We start from the raw sequence: 19,095 nt of genomic DNA, 5'->3' as shown, positions 1-19,095 counted from the left end.
GTTGTGGGTTAAACCCAGCAGGCACTAAGCCCCACAAGCTGCTCAGTCATTAGGTCCTCATCAGGATGGGGCTGAGAATCAGGAGTACAAAAGCAAGGCAACCCATGGATTGATATAAAGGTATTTTAAGAGGTAAAGCAAATCTGCATGCATAAGCCAAGCGAGTAATTAATTTTTTACTTGCTGTCAGCTGACAGGTGTTTAGTCCTTCCCAGGGAAGTAAGTGACACAGAATAGTCACCCGGGAGGACAAACGGTATAAATCTCAGTGCACTGGGAGCCGCGGGCCAGGAGGCTTCGTGTGCCGGGCGCCGCGCTCGTCCTGTGTCCGCGGGCCTGGGCCTCGTCCCTCCCCGCGCCCCCCTCCTCCTCCTCGTCCTCCCGCCGAGGGGCCGCGGCAGCGGGGGGCCGGGCCGGGCCGGGCCGTGGCGGGGCGGGTGTGCTGGGGGCGGGCCGAGGCGTCGGCGCTGCCCCGGCGAGGGGCCGAGGCGGCGGGGCGGGCAGGAGCGGGCCCGAGCGCGGCTCCGCTCGGCTCGTGTGCGGCCGCGGCGCGGCAGGGCGGGATGGCGGCCGGCGTGGGGCCGTGGCTCCTGGCCTTGTCGTTGGCCGCGGGGCCGGCGGGTGAGAGGCGGGCGGGGAGGGCAGCGAGGCCGGGGCTGGGCCCGGGGCTGGGGCTGCAGCGGGGGAAGGGGGGAGCGGGCGGCGTCGGGGGAGCGGGGGACGGAGCGGCAGGGGCAGGGGCAGGGGCAGGGGGCGGCTTTGGGTCGGGCCCAAGTGCCGGGAGCAGGCGCGGCTCAGCCCCGAGCAGGGCAGGCGGGGCATTGTCCCGGGCGGGCGCGGGGCTTTGTCGGGAGCCAGGGCGGTGTCGGCGGTCGCTGTGGCGGGGCGGGGGTCGGCGGGGCGGCGGGTGAACGTCCTCGGGCCGTGGGCGCGCCGTGCCCGGCTGCCTGCGCTCTCCGTCCGCAGGGGCGTGGGCGCAGCTGAGGCTGGTGGAGGCCGGCGGAGGGCTACGAGCGCCCGGGGACTCCGCGCAACTCTCCTGCCGCGGCTCCAGCTTTGACTTCGGGGGATATCATGTTCGGTGGTACCGTCAGGCACCCGGTGGCAGTCTCGAGTGGGTGTCCGTTATCAGCTATGATTCGTCAGTCATTAAATTCGGGCACTCAGTGCAGGGTCGAGCCACAGTGTCCCGGGACCATTCCCGGTCTGAATCAGCTCTGTCCCTGCGTGCCCTGCACCCCCGGGACTCTGCTCGTTACTTCTGTGCTGTTCACACGGGAACAGGAAATGCAGCTGAGCTTTAACACAAACCTGCTGGGGCCCAGCCCAAGGTGCAGTAGATGTGGGGAGGTTAGTGTTGCCAAGTGGGAGGACGGGATGTGTTTCAGAGCTGTTCCTAAGAGGTCAGGTGACATTAATGTATGCTGCAGGTGCTCCTGGCCTTTACCAAACACTGTAGGAATTCTATTTTATTACCAATGAAATTACGCTAGGTTTGTGAGTAAGTAACAAAAAACCTCCTTAAAACCCCTTGCCCTCACTGAATCCCCACTTCTTCCCAGGCTCACCTTCAATACTTCATTCCTAAATTCTCTACCTCCTCTTCCCAAAAGACACAGGAGCATCAGTGAATTGGGTGTGGAGTCAGTTCATAACATTTAGTCACAAGTCTGCATATCTACTGCTCCTTCTTCCCTCCTGTAATAGAACAGGTTCTTCCCTTGGAAAGAAGGGGTGTTGTTTCTGTTTAGGTAGCATTTCCTTGGTCAAGTAGTGCATGACCAGAATCGTGTTAACGTTTAACCTAAGGTTAGAGGCAGAATATCTTGGCCATCTACACTATCCGATTAATCAATGACAAATTCTCCTTCTTGAAGAAATAAAGGAAAGCTGGAAAAAGAAAGTAGCCTAAAGTTGTACTTTGGTTACTTGTGACGATATAGGGATAAAAGGAGTTAGGGTACTTCATGTGGGAAGACCACCAAGGACCACCAGGGACCCCCAAAAAAGGAAGAAGACATGTGGGAAGAACAGCAAGGACCACCAGAGACCCCCGAAAAGGAAGAAGACATGCACAGAAGGGTCTGAAAAGGACCCAGGAATAATGACGCCATGTAGTTGCATGACTCATGCAGATCAGAGTGAATATGTATTAGATGCATAGAATATGCATGAATTTAATGTATAAATGTAACAAAGAGGCCGGCCTTAGGTGTGCTTGATTTGTGGAAGGTCCACTGAGCACCCAGGCCTGAATAAAACAATATTTCTCCTGAGTGTGTGAGCATTGGCTTATTGCACACCTGGTAAAAGAGTCCTCTTTTTGGACAACACTCCCACAGTCTACAGTCCTTCACAAACGGCTCCACTACAGTTCCTTCACAAGGGCTGCAGTTTTTCAGAATAAACCCACTCCACCCTGGGTTCTCCACAGGCTCCAGTTCCCTAGGGTCATGACCAGACAGCTTTTGCATATCTCCAAGCTTGGAGACTCCACAAGGTGGCTGGGCAACCTGCGCCAGTGCTTGGTCACCTTCACACTGAAAAAGGAGGAAAGGTGCTATGCTGGACCTTGTCCTCACCAACAAGGAGGGGCTGGTGGAAAACCTGAAGCTCAAGGGCAGCCTTGGCTGTAATGACCATGACCTGGTGGACTTAAAGAGCCTTAGAGCAGCAAGGAGAGTGCACAGCAAGCTCACTGCGCCAGACTTCAGGAAGCAGACTTTGGCCTCCTCAGGGATCTGCTCAGTAGCGTACCATGAGACAAGACCAGGAGGGAAGAGGGGCCCAAGAAAGCTGGTTGATATTCAACGATCACCTCCTCCAATCTCAGGAGCAATGCATCCCAAGAAACAGGAAGCTGTGTGCACAAGCCAAGCAACGTAAGGAATTCACTCCTTACTTCTTTGGGTTGATGGCCTTGCTGGGCTTGTCAATGCTTGGACTCTGTGTGTCAAGCACCGAAGAATTAACAAAAGGGAGCAGTGCAACTTCAACAACGATCTTAGGTAAAGTGGGGTGGCCCACCACTACACCTACTCTGTGATGAAGGGCGCGCAGCCAGATGTTGCTTCAGATAAAAACAGAAAACCCCTGTACCTGCACCTGCAGTACTAAGCCCCGCTCCCCGAGGGTGTGCCGAGCTTTGGAGTCCCACTTCTGACGACATAGCATACCATGCCAAGAGCCAATCAACACATAATAATTTACTTAGTCCCACATCGCCAAAGATTTCAAAAGTGTAAAGATTTGCACTTGGAAACCACTTTGGAGGAGAAGCCAAGCGAAAACCTTATTTGACAGACGGGTTGACGGGCCTCATCCTATCATCCGCCCAAGAAGGGATGCCTTTTTGGTAAGAGTCGTGCTGTTAGTTTGAGTTCAGCTATTGTAGACAGTGCATTTATGAACGGTAATCCTGAATCTGTGATACCTGTCACTTGAATAAGTTACTTATTGTTTCAACTTTGTGAAACTGTTTCAGTGAAAGTCCCTGGGAGGGCTCTGACAGGAAAACACTGAATCTGATAAGTGGCTACACACTTAACCCTGTAGACATAAACCCTTGACCAAGCCTGGGACTAGGAGTGAATCCAGCTGCACCTAGGCTCCTCTCGGAGAAGACTTTAAAAAGCAAGGGGATTCAACTCTGAACCTCGTGATCAACAGGAGGGCTTTCCCGTTGCCAGTTATCAGACTCTCTTAACTCATTTAACGTGACAACTTCCCATAGGCAGGCAGGTGTTTAGCCATTTCCAGGAAAGCAGGCCTTCCTCAGCCCTAACGGTTACTTGGGAAGACAAATGCCATAACTCCAGAAGTCCCCCTTTCGTATTTCTTTCCGCTGTCCTGGCTGTGTCCCTCTCAGCATCTTGGGGCAGCAAGCGAATCAGCAAAGGCTTGACACTGTATGAGCACTGTTCAGCAATAGCTTAAACATCCGTGTGTCACCAACACTATTTTGCTCTCACATTCAAAACACAGCACCATGCAAGCTGCTATGAAAAAAATTAACTCTATGCCAGTGAAAACAAGTACAACTTGTCAAACTGCCTGCGGTTCCTGTCAGTCCATTTTTACATCTCTGATCAAGATGCTTCTGGACGGCACAAGTCTCTGGTGTAGCAGCCTCTCCTCCTAGCTTTGTTTGATCTGCAGATTTTGTGGGGGTGCTCTTTAATCCATCCTTCAGATCATGGATGAAGGTGTGAAACAGGACTGGCCCCAGTATTGACCTCTGGGGAACATTGGTGGATACTGACCTCCAACTAGACTTCAAGCCACTGGTCAGCACACTTGGGGAAAGGCTGTGTGTTCAGTGGTCAGTCCAGCTCATCGTCTGCTGAACCAGCCCAGACTTTATCAGCTTCTCTCTGAGGACCTTCTGTTGGAGAACAGTGTTGAAAACCTTCCTGAAGTCAAGGCAGACAATACACACTGCTCTCCCCTCATCTACAAAGCCAGTCATTTCATGACAGTAGTTGATTATCAAGTTCACCAAGTACAAATTCCCCTTGGTGAATCCTGCTAACAATCTTCTGCTTCTTCACAAGCCTGGTAAAGATTCCCAGTATTATGGCTTCATCACTTTCCCAGGTCTCGAGGGTAGGTTTACTGAACTGTAGGTCCCTTGGTTGTCCTTCTTGCCCTTTGTCCTGGTTTCAGCTGGGATAGAGCTGATTTTCCTCTCAGTAGCTGCTGTGTTTTGGATATAGTGCAAGAAGATTGTTGATAACACTGATGCTTTCAGTTGGTGGTAGACATCAAGGACTTTTTCCTGATTCTCATATCCAGCTAATGAGCAGGTGTGTAGGAGGGATCATAGCCTGACAGGTAGCCAAGTGGGCCAATGGAAATATTCCATACCATAGATGTCAAGATCTGTTTACAATTGGACTTGGCTGCGGGGTAGAACTCTATGGGCTTTTTGGTTTTCTTCAGGAGTTCAGACTTTTCTGGGAGTTCGGTCTTTTTCAGGAATTTTGTGAAATTTATGAAAATCCGAGGGGTCTGTGGTCACTGCTTGGGGACTGGCAATGGATCAGTCATTGGGTGGTGGGAAAAATTGTACTGTATATAGTCTGGTTTGCATAGTCATTGTTATCATTGGTATTATCATTACTGTTGTCAATATTATCATTACTGATAGTGTTTCTTGTGTTGCCTCACAAAAGTGTCTTTATCTCAACCCATGAGTTTTCCCTTTTGTCCATTCCTCCTTCCCGTCCCACTGTGGGGGAAGGGGACCAGTGAGCGAGTGGCTGTGTGGTGTGTTGTTGCCAGCTACTGGGTTAAAATGTGACACCCTACTTGAAGATGACAGTGACATTTGCTTTCCTCCAGTCCTCAGGCACCTCTCCAAAACACCATGATCCTTCAAAGATTAGGAAGAATCTCCTTGCTCCAGACTGTCACCCTGGTCTGTCACCCTGAAGGCCCTACATGATGTGTGATGTTTTAGGTTAGGTGCTGGATCTTTCTGAATCCAGAAGAAGTTGCATAAAGCTCTTCAGAATATGGAACTCTCTTATTAACCTCCCAGGAAATGTGATAGGAAGTTATGAAATATAATATACATTCTGATGCTGGGAATCCCATGCTCTTGCAGCATCAGGTGGGGCTTCACTCAGGACACAGCACACTGCACAGATCCCCACCCTGGTGCTGTGCTATGCTATTGTAGTCTTCCGAATTTGGATAGGTTTTTCTCAGAACTGCTGTGGGGTAGGGTCAAACATGTTGCCTCATTTGAAGAGGAAGCCAAGGCTATTCCAATGACATGATTGCTGCTGTCATGTGGTTGCTGCCTCCAAGATGCTTCAGTTATGAACTTATTAGATGTTATGAAGTCTGAGTTCATCCTGCAACAAGGGATGTGTACAGCCCAGCGCAGGTGTGAAGGCCACGTGATATGAATGGTACGGTAGGGCACCAGATGTGCCTGTGTTGAATCCAGAGCACTTTGTGATGTGGATCCCTGTGTGCTCTATGGGCAAGGGTCTTGCTGCTAGCACCGCTGCACTCCACCCCTTGACCCACATACCCGTGGCCTTTCGTAAGGATACTGTAATTTGCAGGTCAGATGCAGAAGCTGCCAGACCTTCCTGGCAGACAAAAAGTCTCTTACATATAAAGCAATTACTAAAACTACTAATAAATGTAGAGTGGCAAATGAAAGAACTAATGGGCATGAAAACAGGTGTGGAATGGCATTGGTGTTGGAGGTAAAACCACCAGAGATGTCCCACCGCCTGGCAATAGCAGTACCAGCTGCTCTGTCAGCAGACCCAATACATCTGCTTTGTTGCATGGCTCAACAAATTCCAGCAAGGATTGTATTTCATGGTCCAAATTTGCGGTAAATTGGCAAAGATTGTTTAAGAAGCTTCTAGTTTCATTTTGAGGAAGGTCTGTTCTTGGTTAATTAATGGCACTGTCATGTTTCTTATGGTTCTATTTATTTGTCCTGCTGGGCTTTTAAGGTATATGTCTGCCGATTGGCTCAGGATACGCGTGGGTCTTCTGTGGCACAATATAGGCAGCACTTAACTACAGCCCATTCCTGACATACTTGAATGTCTAGTGCAATGGTATAAGCAGATGTAGAGAGATCTCCCCATGGAATATTCAATTTGTGCATCCAAAGTCTTCTTGCCCATATGACCCACAGGAAAATAGCTCACCCATACTGTGCATCTATGGAAGCTTATAAATCCCTTGTGCCACCCGTATTGTAGTTGTGTTGGCAAAGACTTCGCTTAGCAGGACTTGGGCTATAGATGTGGCTGGACTTTTCCAAATCCTGGAGATACTGGGTCATGGTGGCTTTCACAGTTCTTCTTTTTTTCAAGTCTTTTACATGTGAACAAGGTAGCTTATAGCATCACCAGGCGTAACAGTTGTCATACGAATGTTCTGACACTGGGCACCTTGTGGACTTCCCTACGTGCCTAATTCTGTCCAAATTTAACCAGGCTCTAGAAAAACTTATTCGTACTGCATGTCATCAGTCAGGTATCTCTGTTCTGAGCAATGACATAGAAGTGTCCCATCCTACTTCCACATTACTTTCAAGCAACCTTTCTAGCATGAGTGAGAGGTGAAACAGTAACAACAGTGCCGTTAATCAGTTCATGCAGCAATGTAACAGTTACTTGTCACCTGGAGCTGCAGTAGAGTGTAAGAACATGCATTGGGGCTGACACGACGTGGGTGGCAACACCAAGCACTTCCACCATGATTTGGCAGCTGAGTTCATCCTGCGGCAGGAACACGTGCAGCACAGCACACTGTAGATGGTCCTGACATATGAGCACTGCAAAACATTGTTGTACCTACACAGATGAACTTACTAAGTGGATCACCAACTGGTTTTCAGGCACGTTTCAGGGTGACAAAGAAGGAGATCTGTGGTGCAGGGATGAGCAGGTATGTACTGACTCAGCGATGCACTCATAGGTCCACCTTCTGCTTTATTCACGTGCCCTGCTACTGACGGGGTGGCATAGGGCCCAGACAGCACATGATCCCGAGGAAGGGCCGAGGAGCCTCCTGAAGCCAGAGAGGTCCCAGCTGCACCCGGCCGAGGCGCCGACCGCCTTCCGCAGGGCTGGGAGCCGGGACAGCGGCGGAGCCGCGCTGGGAGCCGCGGGCCAGGAGGCTTCGTGTGCCGGGCGCCGCGCTCGTCCTGTGCCGCCGGCCCTGGGCCGCGTCCCTCCCCGCGCCCCCATCCTCCTCCTCCTCCTCCTCCTCCTCCTCCTCCTCCGCCTCTTCCCGCCGAGGGGCCGCGGCAGCGGGGGGCCGGGCCGGGCCGGGCCGTGGCGGGGCGGGTGTGCTGGGGGCGGGCCGAGGCGTCGGCGCTGCCCCGGCGAGGGGCCGAGGCGGCGGGGCGGGCAGGAGCGGGCCCGAGCGCGGCTCCGCTCGGCTCGTGTGCGGCCGCGGCGCGGCAGGGCGGGATGGCGGCCGGCGTGGGGCCGTGGCTCCTGGCCTTGTCGTTGGCCGCGGGGCCGGCGGGTGAGAGGCGGGCGGGGAGGGCAGCGAGGCCGGGGCTGGGCCCGGGGCTGGGGCTGCAGCGGGGGAAGGGGGGAGCGGGCGGCGTCGGGGGAGCGGGGGACGGAGCGGCAGGGGCAGGGGCAGGGGCAGGGGCAGGGGGCGGCTTTGGGTCGGGCCCAAGTGCCGGGAGCAGGCGCGGCTCAGCCCCGAGCAGGGCAGGCGGGGCATTGTCCCGGGCGGGCGCGGGGCTTTGTCGGGAGCCAGGGCGGTGTCGGCGGTCGCTGTGGCGGGGCGGGGGTCGGCGGGGCGGCGGGTGAACGTCCTCGGGCCGTGGGCGCGCCGTGCCCGGCTGCCTGCGCTCTCCGTCCGCAGGGGCGTGGGCGCAGCTGAGGCTGGTGGAGGCCGGCGGAGGGCTGCGAGCGCCCGGGGACTCCGCGCAACTCTCCTGCCGCGGCTCCGGCTTCGACTTCAAGATTTATGGAGTTCGGTGGTACCGTCAGGCACCCGGTGGCAGTCTCCAGTGGGTGTCCTACATCAATGCCTTAGGTTCTATAACAAATTACGCACCAGCAGTGCAGGGTCGAGCCACAGTGTCCCGGGACAATTCCCGGTCTGAATCAGCTCTGTCCCTGCGTGCCCTGCACCCCCGGGACTCTGCTCGTTACTTCTGTGCTGTTCACACAGGGACAGGAAATGCAGCTGAGCTTTAACACAAACCTTTTGGGGCCTAGCACAGGGTGGGAGAGTTTCAGGGCAGGTGAATGATGGAGGAGCCCAGGAGTGCACCCAGGGAGAGAGGGGCCATCACTGTGCACCACAGGTGGTCCTGGCCTTTCAGCAAGAGCTGCTTTCTCTGCACCGCCTCTTTCCTGCCCCTGAGTCCCAAAAGCAGTGCTTTATTTTTCGAAGGATATGCAGGGTACTCTTTGTCGCTCAACCAGCCTGACCAGTCCGCCTGTCTGCAGCCCTTCTGCTATCCCTCCTGCCCTTGTTCCCTGGGGCACTGAAGGCACTTGGGCTTTGGCAACAGCACTGCCTGCTTCTGTCGACTGCCAGCGGGCATTTCTTTGTGACAGAGCAAAGCAGTGGGTTCCTCTTGTTTCATGTGTGTTTCAGGGTGACAAGATCCCAGCAACGAGGTGTGCAGTGTGGTGGTGAGCAGGGAATACTGGGACCTTGCGATGCACTAACAGCTCCAATGCCTCCTATATTTATGTGGCCTGGTATCAACAGCATCCTGCTGGACCCCTGCAGCACTTGCTGCTGAGCAAGGGCCGAGGGAGGCTCCTACAGCCACAGAGCCCCTTTTGCCTTCAAGGGGTTTTACTGCCAGACTGACAAGAGCTCCATCTTTGGGCAAGGCTCAAATGAAATCCCCCTTTCCTCCTTCTTTCTCCCAGCTCTTATTGCTTTCCATGACATCATGCAGTATGGGATATCCGTTTGGCCAGTTGTGGTCAAGTGTGCAGCTGATGGGCAACAAGAGAAACAGAGAAGGCCCTGACACTGTGTAAGCACTAAAGTCACTCCAGTCTTCATAAAGGGCAAGAAGGAGGACCCAGGGATCTACTGGCCAGTCAGTCTCTTCTCCATCCCTGGAAAAGTGATAGAACAGCTCAGACTGGATGTCATCTCTAAGCAAGTGGAGGAACAGCAGGTTATGAGGAGTAGTCAGCATGGATTCACCAAGGGGAAATGATGCTTGAGCAATCTGATAGTCTTCTATGGTGGCATGACTGGCTGGGTAGATGAGTGGAGAGCAGTGGATGTTGTCTACCTTGACTTCAGCAAGGCTTTTGACACTGTCTCCCACAATCTAGGGAAGCTCTCCTATGAGGAAAGGCTGAGGGAGCTGGGCTTCTTTAGCCTGAAGAAGAGAAGATTAAGGAGGGACCTTATAAATGCCTATAAATATCCTAAGGGTGTGTGTCAAGAGGATGGGGCCAGACTCCTTCCAGTGATGTCCAGTAGAAGGGCCAGGGGTAGTGGACACAAACTGAAGCATAGGAAGTCCATGCGAAAATAAGAAAGAACGTCTTTACTTTGAGGGTGACGGAGCACTAGAAGAGGCTGCCCAGAGCACTTGTGGATTCTTCTCTGGAGCTATTGAAAACCTGCCTGGACACTGTCCTGTGCAGCTTGCTCTAGGTGAACCTGCTTTGTCAGGGGGGTTGGATTAGATGATTCCTAGAGATCCCTTCCCACCCCTGGCATTCTGTGAGTCTGTGATTCTGTGATTCAGTGATTCTGTGACTTGCTTAGATGAATGAACACTACCTGACACTATGAGTATTTACCTCAGGGTCAATGTGACATTAAGACCCAACCTAAGCCAGCTCATCCTGGATCAGAGCACCCCATAGCAACAACAAAACAACAGAAGATTTACCCTTCAATTAAACCAGGTATATATCCGTGGCCAGAACTTGAAGTGACCAGAATTCAGGAGAAAGCCCCCCACCTGCATGGGACCTGGGTTTTGAAGATCAAAGATGAATAAACCGCTGACCATAAGTGTACAGCACCTGTGCAAGAGAAGCATGTACTGATCCAGCTTAGGAGTAGTACCTTCCGATTAGATGAGCAATATTCACTGATCAGCCACATATGTAAACCCTGCTTTCCTCTGTATCAGGATCCTCCCATGCATCAGACTAGGACATGGCTGTGCACACAGCTCAAAGGTAAAAGAATAAATTCCCTTGGTAATTCCACACTGAGTGTCCTTGCCTCCTTCCTCGGATGGCAAAGAACTGACTTCAAATAGCAAAGTCTGAGTTTCAGTGTTCTGCTTTGCCCTGGCACATATCACCTGCAAGGATGTGAATGTGCTTGTGAGTCATTCACAGAATCACAGGAAGGTTGAAATTGGAAGAGACCTTAGAAGGTCATCTGGTCCAAGCCCCTTCCTCAAGCAGGGCCACGTAGAGCTAGTGGTCCAGGACCGTGTCCAGACAGCTTGCAAATATCTCCAAGCATAGAGACTCAACAAGCTCTCTGAGCATCCTGTGCCTGTGCTCTGTCACTCTGACAATGAAAAAGTGTTTCTTGCTGTTCAGAAGGATCCCTCTGTGTTTCAGTTTGCGTGTATTGCCTCTTGATCTTCCACTGAGCACCAGTGAAAAGAGCCTGGCCCCATCTTCTTTGAACCCTCCTTCAGACAGCAAGACTGGAGGCAGCCTGGGCTACAGTGATCATACACCGGTGGAGTTCACATTGCTGAGGAATATGGGACAGGGAAAGAGTAAAGTCAGGACTATGAATTTTAGGGAAACAAACTTCCAGCTGTTCGAGGAGTTAGTCAATAGGACGCCCTGGGAAAATGCTTTCAGGTACAAGGGAGCAGAACAGAGCTGGCAGATCTTTAGGGTAACTTTCCTTGGAGCGCAAGAGCTCTTGATCTCCATTTGTCAGAAATCAGGATAAGAAGGCAAGAGACCAGCATGGCTGAGTGCAAACCTACCTGTCAAAATAAAGGGTAAGAAGTAAACGCACAGGGAGTGGAAGCAGGGACAGGTGTCCTGGGTCGAGTATAGGGATGCTGCCTGGTTCTGTAGGGATGGGGTCAGGAAGACCAAGATGCAGCCGGAGCTGAGCACGGCAAGGAACGCAAAAAATAAGAAGAAGAGCTTCTACAGGTATGTCAGCCAGAAGAGGGAGGTCAAAGAAAGTGTACGCCACCAATGAACACGGCTGGCAAACTTGTGACAACAGACGAGGAGAAGGCTGAGGTCCTCAACAGCACTTTTGCCTCAGTCTTCACTGGCAACCTCTCTTCCCACAGCTCTCGAGTGGATGGACCTCAAGGGAAGGACTGCAAGAGCAAAGTCGCTCCTGGTGTAAGAGAAGATCAGCTTCAAGACCATCTGAGGAACTTGAACATACATAAGTCTTTGGGACGTAACAAGATGAATCCCAGAGTCCTGAGGGAATTGGCTGATGGAGTTGCCAAGCCAGTCTCCATGGTATTTGCAAAGTCATGGCAAAATTTGCAAGTCAGGTGAAGTCCCTGGTGACTGTAAAAAGAGAATCATTGCACCTATTTTTCAAAAGGGTAGAAAGGAGGACCCTGGGAACAACCACCCTGTCAGCCTCACCTCTGTGCCTGGGAAGGTCACGGAACAGATCCTCCTAGAAGCTGTGCCCAGGCACATGGAGGACAAGGAGGTGATTTAAGACAGGGCCTTTTATGATGGAGTGACTACGTTGGTAGACAAGGGAAGAGCTATCTGGATTTCGGTAAGGCCTTTGACAAGGTCCGCCACAGTGTACTTCTCTCTCAATTGGATGGGGAACAGAGGGGCAGATTCACCTCCCTTGACTTACTGGCCATGCTTCTCTTGATGCAGCCTTGGATACAATTGGCCTTCTGGCCTGTGAGCAAACATTGCTAGCTCATGTCCAACTTTTCATGCACCAGTATCCCGTACTCCTTCTTCAGCAGGGCTTCTCTCAATCCCTTCATTCCCCAGCCTGTATTGATACTGGAGGTTGCCCCGAACCAGGTGCTGGACCTTGTACTTGGTCTTGTTGAACCTCAGAAGTTTCACACAAGCCCACTTCTTGAGCTTGTCCAGGTCCCTCTGAATGGCATCCTGTCCTTCAGGCGTGTCAACTGCTCCACTCACCTTGGTGTCATCTGCAAATTTGCTGAGATTGCACTCCATCCCACTGTCTGTGTCTGTATTGGGTCTTGCTGGGATGGAGTTAACTTTGCCCATAGCAGTCCTCACAGTGCTGGGCTTTGTACTGGTGCCTAGAAAGGTGTTGATAGCACAGCAGTGTTTTGGCTACTGCTGAGTAGTACTCACAGAGCACCAAGGGAGTCTCTCCAACATTGCCCCCAGCCTGACCCTCAAGGGCCAGTAGGCTGGGGGTGGCAAGATTCTGAGTCTGCACAACTCTCCTGCCACAGGTGTGGCTTCGACTTCAGGATTTATGGAGTTTGGTGGTACTGTCAGGCACCTGGTGGCAGACTTTAGTGTCTGCCCTTCATCAGGCTCTGGGGTAATGCAAAGTAAGAACTGGCAGTGGAGGTCTATCTATAGTGTGATTCCTGGTCTGAATCACCTGTATCCCTGCATGCCCTGTGCCCCCAGGACTCTGCTCGCTACTTCTGCGCTGTTTGCACTGCACCAGAAAATGCAGCTGAGATTTAACACAAACATGGTGGTGTCTGGCTCAGGATCTCCAAGCTGTGGGGCAGGGGAGTACCTGAGGTGTGCGCTCAGGGCTGTTCACACAGAAGAGCCATGACTGTGCGACAGCAAATCTGCCTGAGCTTTAACACAAACCTCTCACTGGGACCTCGGAGCTTGAAGGCAGGGGAGTCACATATTTGTCCAGGGTTGCTCCCAGAGAGTCATGTAGTTAGAGCATACAGTTTTCAAATGTTTGATTCTGACAGGGAAATGCTACCTTCTTCTGTGCCCAAATGAGCACTGATCATTCTGCTTGCCACCTTCCCATGTCTCACTCCAATCCTCACTCCTCTGACACTGCAAATCTGCTTGACCTTTGGAAAGAAGTTTTGCTGTTTCCATTGTTTCCTGGGAGGACAGGTACCACGGCCCAGCTGCCGAGCAGTATGAATAGCCCTGCTCTACTTTTGGGAAAGGCTCAGGTCTTGTTAGTCCAGCCCACATGTTTTGCTACATGAGGAGTGAACAGAGGAATCGGGGAAAGTACAGACGGTCATTTGGGAGCTCACTGGAGAAAGGGGAAGTCTGTGTGACTCTCCTAGATCTGAGACTGTAACGGGAGGAAGACCATGTGTTTGCAGCTGCTAAATCTTGGAGTTCATAAGCAGAAGCCCAGAGAAGTGGTGGAGCAGATGAAATGATTGCTTGAGTGTTCCCTGCCCGTTCGTCCTTGTCCCCTGGGGTTGCAGGTGCCATTTTTCAGATGCACACAGAGGCCTCTGGCCCCATGGTAGGGAAGGTCTCAGAGCCTCTCGCGTTTAGCTGCCACGTCTCTGGTGTACCCATCAGTGACAGCAGCTATGCATGGGGGACTGGATCCGTCAGACTGCTTGCAGAGACCTGCAGTATATAGTGTTGCAGTATCCTTTCACAGGACTCCAGCACATTGCTTCATCCTTCCAGACCTGAGTCACCAGCTCTGCAGAGCCCTCCAGGAACCAGTTGCTGCTGGAAGTGCTCTCACCATCGGCTGCAGACACGGCCACCTACTTCTGCAGCACTGCAGAGTCTGGAAAAGGGCACAGTGCCTGAAACACAGGCAGGGCCAGGACAGAAAAGGAAAGAGGTGTTTAAATCCATCCAGCTCTTTTGTGGTTGGCTGCAAAAAAGCTTCTGAGGAATAGTCTGGGCTGAGTTTGCCGGAAAGAAGCACAGAGGTGCAGCAGCAGCAGCGGGAGAGTCTCCCACAAACACACACAAAATCATGACCATGTTAATCTTCCATATTTCTCAGTCTCTCCCACAGGTAGAAAGCAACAGAGAAAGAGGAATGTTTAAGAAAAAGCTTAAGAAGCACTGAAGAACTAAGCTTTGAACATAGAAATCCAGACCTGCATTGTGTTTTGAAACCTCATGTTATTCAGGGAGCCCCAGAGCAGTGCGAAAGCAGGAACCGAGCAGCAGACAACCTTTTCCTCTGGATGTGATGAATAATCTCTTTGCTTTGTGGTTTGTGTTGGCTCCATGTGCATATATGCTTATGTGTGTACACTGAGGCTAGCATGGAATCTTATGGGCGCCTCCAAGAGGAGTATATACAGGATGGCCTGGGCCAGAATATCGCTCTGACCCTACATTGTTTCAGCAGCCATAGGGAATCAGGCATGTCCTCCATCTAGGACCCACTTAGCTGCAAGTGGCCCTGGAACACCCTACACCACCTGCATCCCCTTGCTTCTTTTCCCAGCCTCAAGCCTCCAGTTTCAATGCATTTCTTTACCCTCTGCAACTCCCCTTCCTACATCTGTCCTGGATCCCCTCCCCATGGGGCCAGGCTGGAGCACCCATTAAAAGAGAAGGGAGGGGAAGGATTTGGAAGCACTGTGGAGGGGCAGTGTGGAGGGCCTTTGTGAAGTGGGCAGTTTTCCCTGAAATGGTACCAGTCAAGATGGTGACACTGTCAGGGCTGAGTAGGTGTCCTGGCTGCAAAGGTCCTAAGGGGAACTCTGGGTTCCTACTGAGTAGGATGAGAATGGGGAAGGGTGTGTTCCTGCTCTGCTGTGCAGCTCCAAAAGCCTGGTTCCTGCTGAGTCCTGTGCACATGACTCCTGTAAGATACGTTGGGATGCTTGAGCCTGCATATCGACCCCAGACCTTCAGCACCAGGGACAACCTAGATCTCACCTGCCCAGAGCCCTGTAGATTGTTTGCTGCTTGGGTCTCTGAGAGGCCCTTGCCAAGGAAGAAGTGGCTGGAGAAGTGTCAGCACAAGGAAACAAGTGGAGGAGTAGGGTACTGGACCAGCAGAGTGAGGAGCACGTCTGCCTAGGCATGTCCTTCCCTAGTGGAACTGGGTTCAGGGGTTCCCATCCAGGAGCAGCAGCTCAGCAGCTCTAAGGGCCTTTGGAGCCACTGGAAGGACAAACTGCCACCCCCAGGGCTACCTCTGCTATCCTAGCAGCACCCTGCAGTCCTTCCTCAGAAGAAGGGTGGGGATCACCCTGCATAAACAACCTTTTGCCCATCAGAGGTTTTCCTGCCTAATGAGTGCTGTTATTGTACCTTGCAGGGTGAGAGACACCTGGGAGTGCACCAACAGCTTCAACTTCTTCTGCTCCTCCAGCCCCTATCTCTCGCCTTCATTGTTGTCATAGATGGAGGGAGGGACTAGGACTGACTGCAGTCACAGAGGCGCAGACAGGGAAGATGTGGGCAGAGCTGTTGCGCAGGCAGAGAGAAGCTGCAGACAGGCAAGAGAGAGCAGGGCTGGCCATGTGGACTGCCATGTGCGTGGGGTTATTGCCCATCGCAGGTAAGTGTAAGGAAGGGATGATACCACTTGCAGGAATGGAGCATGCCCCTGTGCTCAGCTCATCTCTGTGGAGATGTGCTGGCTGCTTGCAGCCTGGCCTGCCCCTGACTTGACCTCGTCACTCATCCCTGCAGAGCACACTGGGAAGAGGACTCCTCCTGGTGTCCTGGTCACTGTGTCTGGTGACTGAGGATGCAGAGAAGGCAGAGTGACTGAATGCCTTCTTTGCTTCGGTCTTCAGTGCTAAGGCCAGCCCTCAGGAATCCCAGGCCCTGGAGGTAAGAGAGGAAGCCTGCAGAAAGGATGACCTTCCCTTGGTCAAGCAGGACTTTGTGAGAGATCACTTAAGCAATCTGGACGTCCACAAATCCATGGGCCCTGATGGAATGCATCCACAAGTGCTGAGGGAGCTGGCAGATGTCATTGCTGTGCCACTCTCCATCATCTTTGAGAGGTCCTGGAGGACAGGAGAGGTGCCCAAGGACTGGAAAAAAGCCAGTGTCACTCCAGTCTTCAAAAAGGGCAAGAAGGAGGATCCAGGGAACTACAGGCCGGTCAGCCTCACCTCCATCCCGGGAAAGGTGATGGAGCAGCTCATTCTAGAGGTCATCATGAAGCAAGTGGAGGAAAAGAAGGTTATCAAGAGTAGTCAGCATGGATTCACCAAAGGGAAAGCATGCTTGGCCAATCTGATAGCTTTCTACGATGACATGACTGGCTGAGTAGATGAGGGGAGAGCAGTGGATGTTGTCTACTTTGACTTCAGCAAGGCTTTCGACACTGTCTCACACAACATCCTCATTGGAAAGCTCAGGTAGTGTGGGCTGGATGAGTGGTCAGTGAGGTGGATTGAGAACTGGCTGAATGGCAGAACTCAGAGGGCTGTCGTCAGCAGCACTCAGTCTAGTTGGAGACTGGTAACTAGTGGTGTTCCCCAGGGGTCAGTACTCGGCCCAGTCTTATTCAGCTTCTTCATCAATGACCTGGATGAAGAGTTAGAATGTACCCTCAGCAAGTTTTCTGATGACACAAAACTGGGAGGAGTGGCTGATACACCGAAAGGCTGTGCTGCCATTCAGCGAGACCTGAACAGGCTGGAGAGCTGGGTGGAGAGGAACCTGATGAAGTTCAAGAAGGGCAAGTGCAGAGTCCTGCACCTGGGGAGGAATAACACCATGCACCAGTACAGGCTTGGGGTGGACCTGCTGCAGAGCAGCTCTGTGGAGAGGGACCTGGGTGTCCTGGTGGATGGTAAGTTGCCCATGAGCCAGCAATGTGCCCTGGTTGCCAAGAACGCCAATGGTATCCTGGGGTGCATTAGGAAGAATGTGGCCAACAGGTCGAGGGAGGTTCTCCTCCCCCTCTAGTCTGCCCCAGTGAGGCCCCATCTGGAGTACTGTGTCCATTTTTGGGCTCCCCAGTTCAAGAGAGATGAGGAGCTACTGGAGAGAGTCCAGTGGAGGGCTATGAGGATGAAGAGGGGACTGGAACATCTCCCCTACGAGGAAAGGCTGAGGGAGCTGGACTTGTTTAGCCTGGAGTAGAGAAGGCTGAGAGGGGACCTTATAAATGCCTATAAATATCTTAAGGGTGGTTGCCAGGAGGACGAGGCTAGACTCTTCAGTGGTACCCAGTGAAAGGAGAAGGGGCAACAGGCACAAACTGAAGCAGAGGAAGTTCCATCTGAAGTTGAGGAAGAACTTCTTCACTTTGAGGGTAACAGAGCCCTGGAACAGGTTGGACAGAGAGGTTGTGGAATCTGCTTCTCTGGAGATATTCAAGACCCGCACATTGCTGGCTTATGGCCAGCTTGATGTCTTCAAGGACCCTGGGGCTGTTTTCTAAGAAGTTGCTTTCCAGCAGGTTGGCCCCAACACATAATGGTGCTTGGGGTTTTCCTTCCCAGGTGCAGGACTTTGTATTTCCATTTGTTGAACTTCATAAGGCTACTGTTAGCTCATTTCTCTGGCATGTTTAGGTCCCTCTTGATTGCTGATCCTTCTGGAATATCAGCCACTCCTTCCGGTTTCGTGTAGTCTGCAAACTTGCTAAGGGTACACTCTACCCCATCCAAATCGTTAATGAAAATGTTAAACAGGATTGACCTGGTATTGACCTCTGGGATACACTGCAAATTACTGGGCTCCAGTAAATTCTTGCCACTGATTACCACCTTCTGTGCCAGGACATTAAGCCAGTTTTCAGTCCACCTCATTGTGTGCTTCATGAGCTTCTCTGTGCTGGTCTTATGAGAAACAGTGTTGAAAGCCTTCCTGAAATACAGGTAGAGAATACCCACTGCTCTCTTGCTATCTGCCACACCAGTTATTTCATTGCAGAAATTTATTAAGTTGGTCAAGCATGACTTCCCCTTGGTGAATCCATGCTGACCACTCCTGAAGACTTTCTTGTCTTTCATGTGCCTGGAAATATTTTCCAGGACTAGTTGTTCCATCACCTTCCCAGGAAATGAGTTGAGGTTGACAAGCCTGTGGTTCCGTTCGTCATACACTTCCTCTTGCCCTTATTGAAGAGAGAAGTGACATTTGTTGTCCTGCAATCCTCAGCCATCTCTCCCAATCACCGCGATCATTTAAAGATTATTCAGAGCTGTCTGGCAATGATCTTGGTCCAGACTTTCCCCTTGATCTGTGGGGTCTGGTATTTCTGAAGACACTGCATGATGCATAAAGTTTTGCCCTTTCAAGATTATTGAGAGTGGCCTTGCAGTGACATGCATGGGTGCATCCCATCAGGGCCCATGGACTTAATGTATGTCCAGACTGATGAAACATTTCCTGATCTGATCCTCTTCCACCAAGGCTATGTCTTCCTTGCTTCAGCTTTTCCCTGTGGTCTCTGGAACCTGGGATTCCTGAAGGTCAGTCTTGCGAGTAAAGATTGAGGCAAATAAGGCATTCAGCACCTCATCCCTTTTCCATGTCCTGTATCACCAGATCCCCTGCCCCTTTCAGCAGAGAGGCTCTGTAGTCTCTGTTCTTGGACATATTTGAAACTGAACTGGGCAAGGTACTGTGGTGGCTTGACCCTGGCTGGCAGCTAAGCCCCACAAAGCCGCTCACTTAACCACAGTGGGGTAGATGAGAGAAAACTTATGTGTTGAGATAAAGGCAGTATAATAACTATGGC

The 19,095-nt window shown here is 52.0% G+C and overlaps 2 protein-coding genes across 2 annotated transcripts in view; both read left to right on the top strand.

The window, feature by feature from the left end:
• The window catches only part of LOC104330583 (M1-specific T cell receptor alpha chain-like), a 215,742-nt gene that overhangs the window by 111,769 nt on the left and 84,878 nt on the right, over positions 1 to 19,095 (top strand). The window lies entirely within an intron of this gene.
• LOC104332402 (T cell receptor delta constant) overlaps positions 7,926 to 19,095 on the top strand; it is a 30,836-nt gene continuing 19,666 nt past the window's right edge. Inside the window, exon 1 of the mRNA XM_075443741.1 lies at positions 7,926 to 8,013. The gene's annotated coding sequence lies outside the window, so the exon portion shown is untranslated. The remainder of the gene's footprint in view (positions 8,014 to 19,095) is intronic.

This window comes from Opisthocomus hoazin, chromosome 26, assembly GCF_030867145.1.
Source record: "Opisthocomus hoazin isolate bOpiHoa1 chromosome 26, bOpiHoa1.hap1, whole genome shotgun sequence".
NCBI lineage: Eukaryota > Metazoa > Chordata > Aves > Opisthocomiformes > Opisthocomidae > Opisthocomus > Opisthocomus hoazin.
This window is presented reverse-complemented; position numbering and strand designations above follow the sequence as displayed.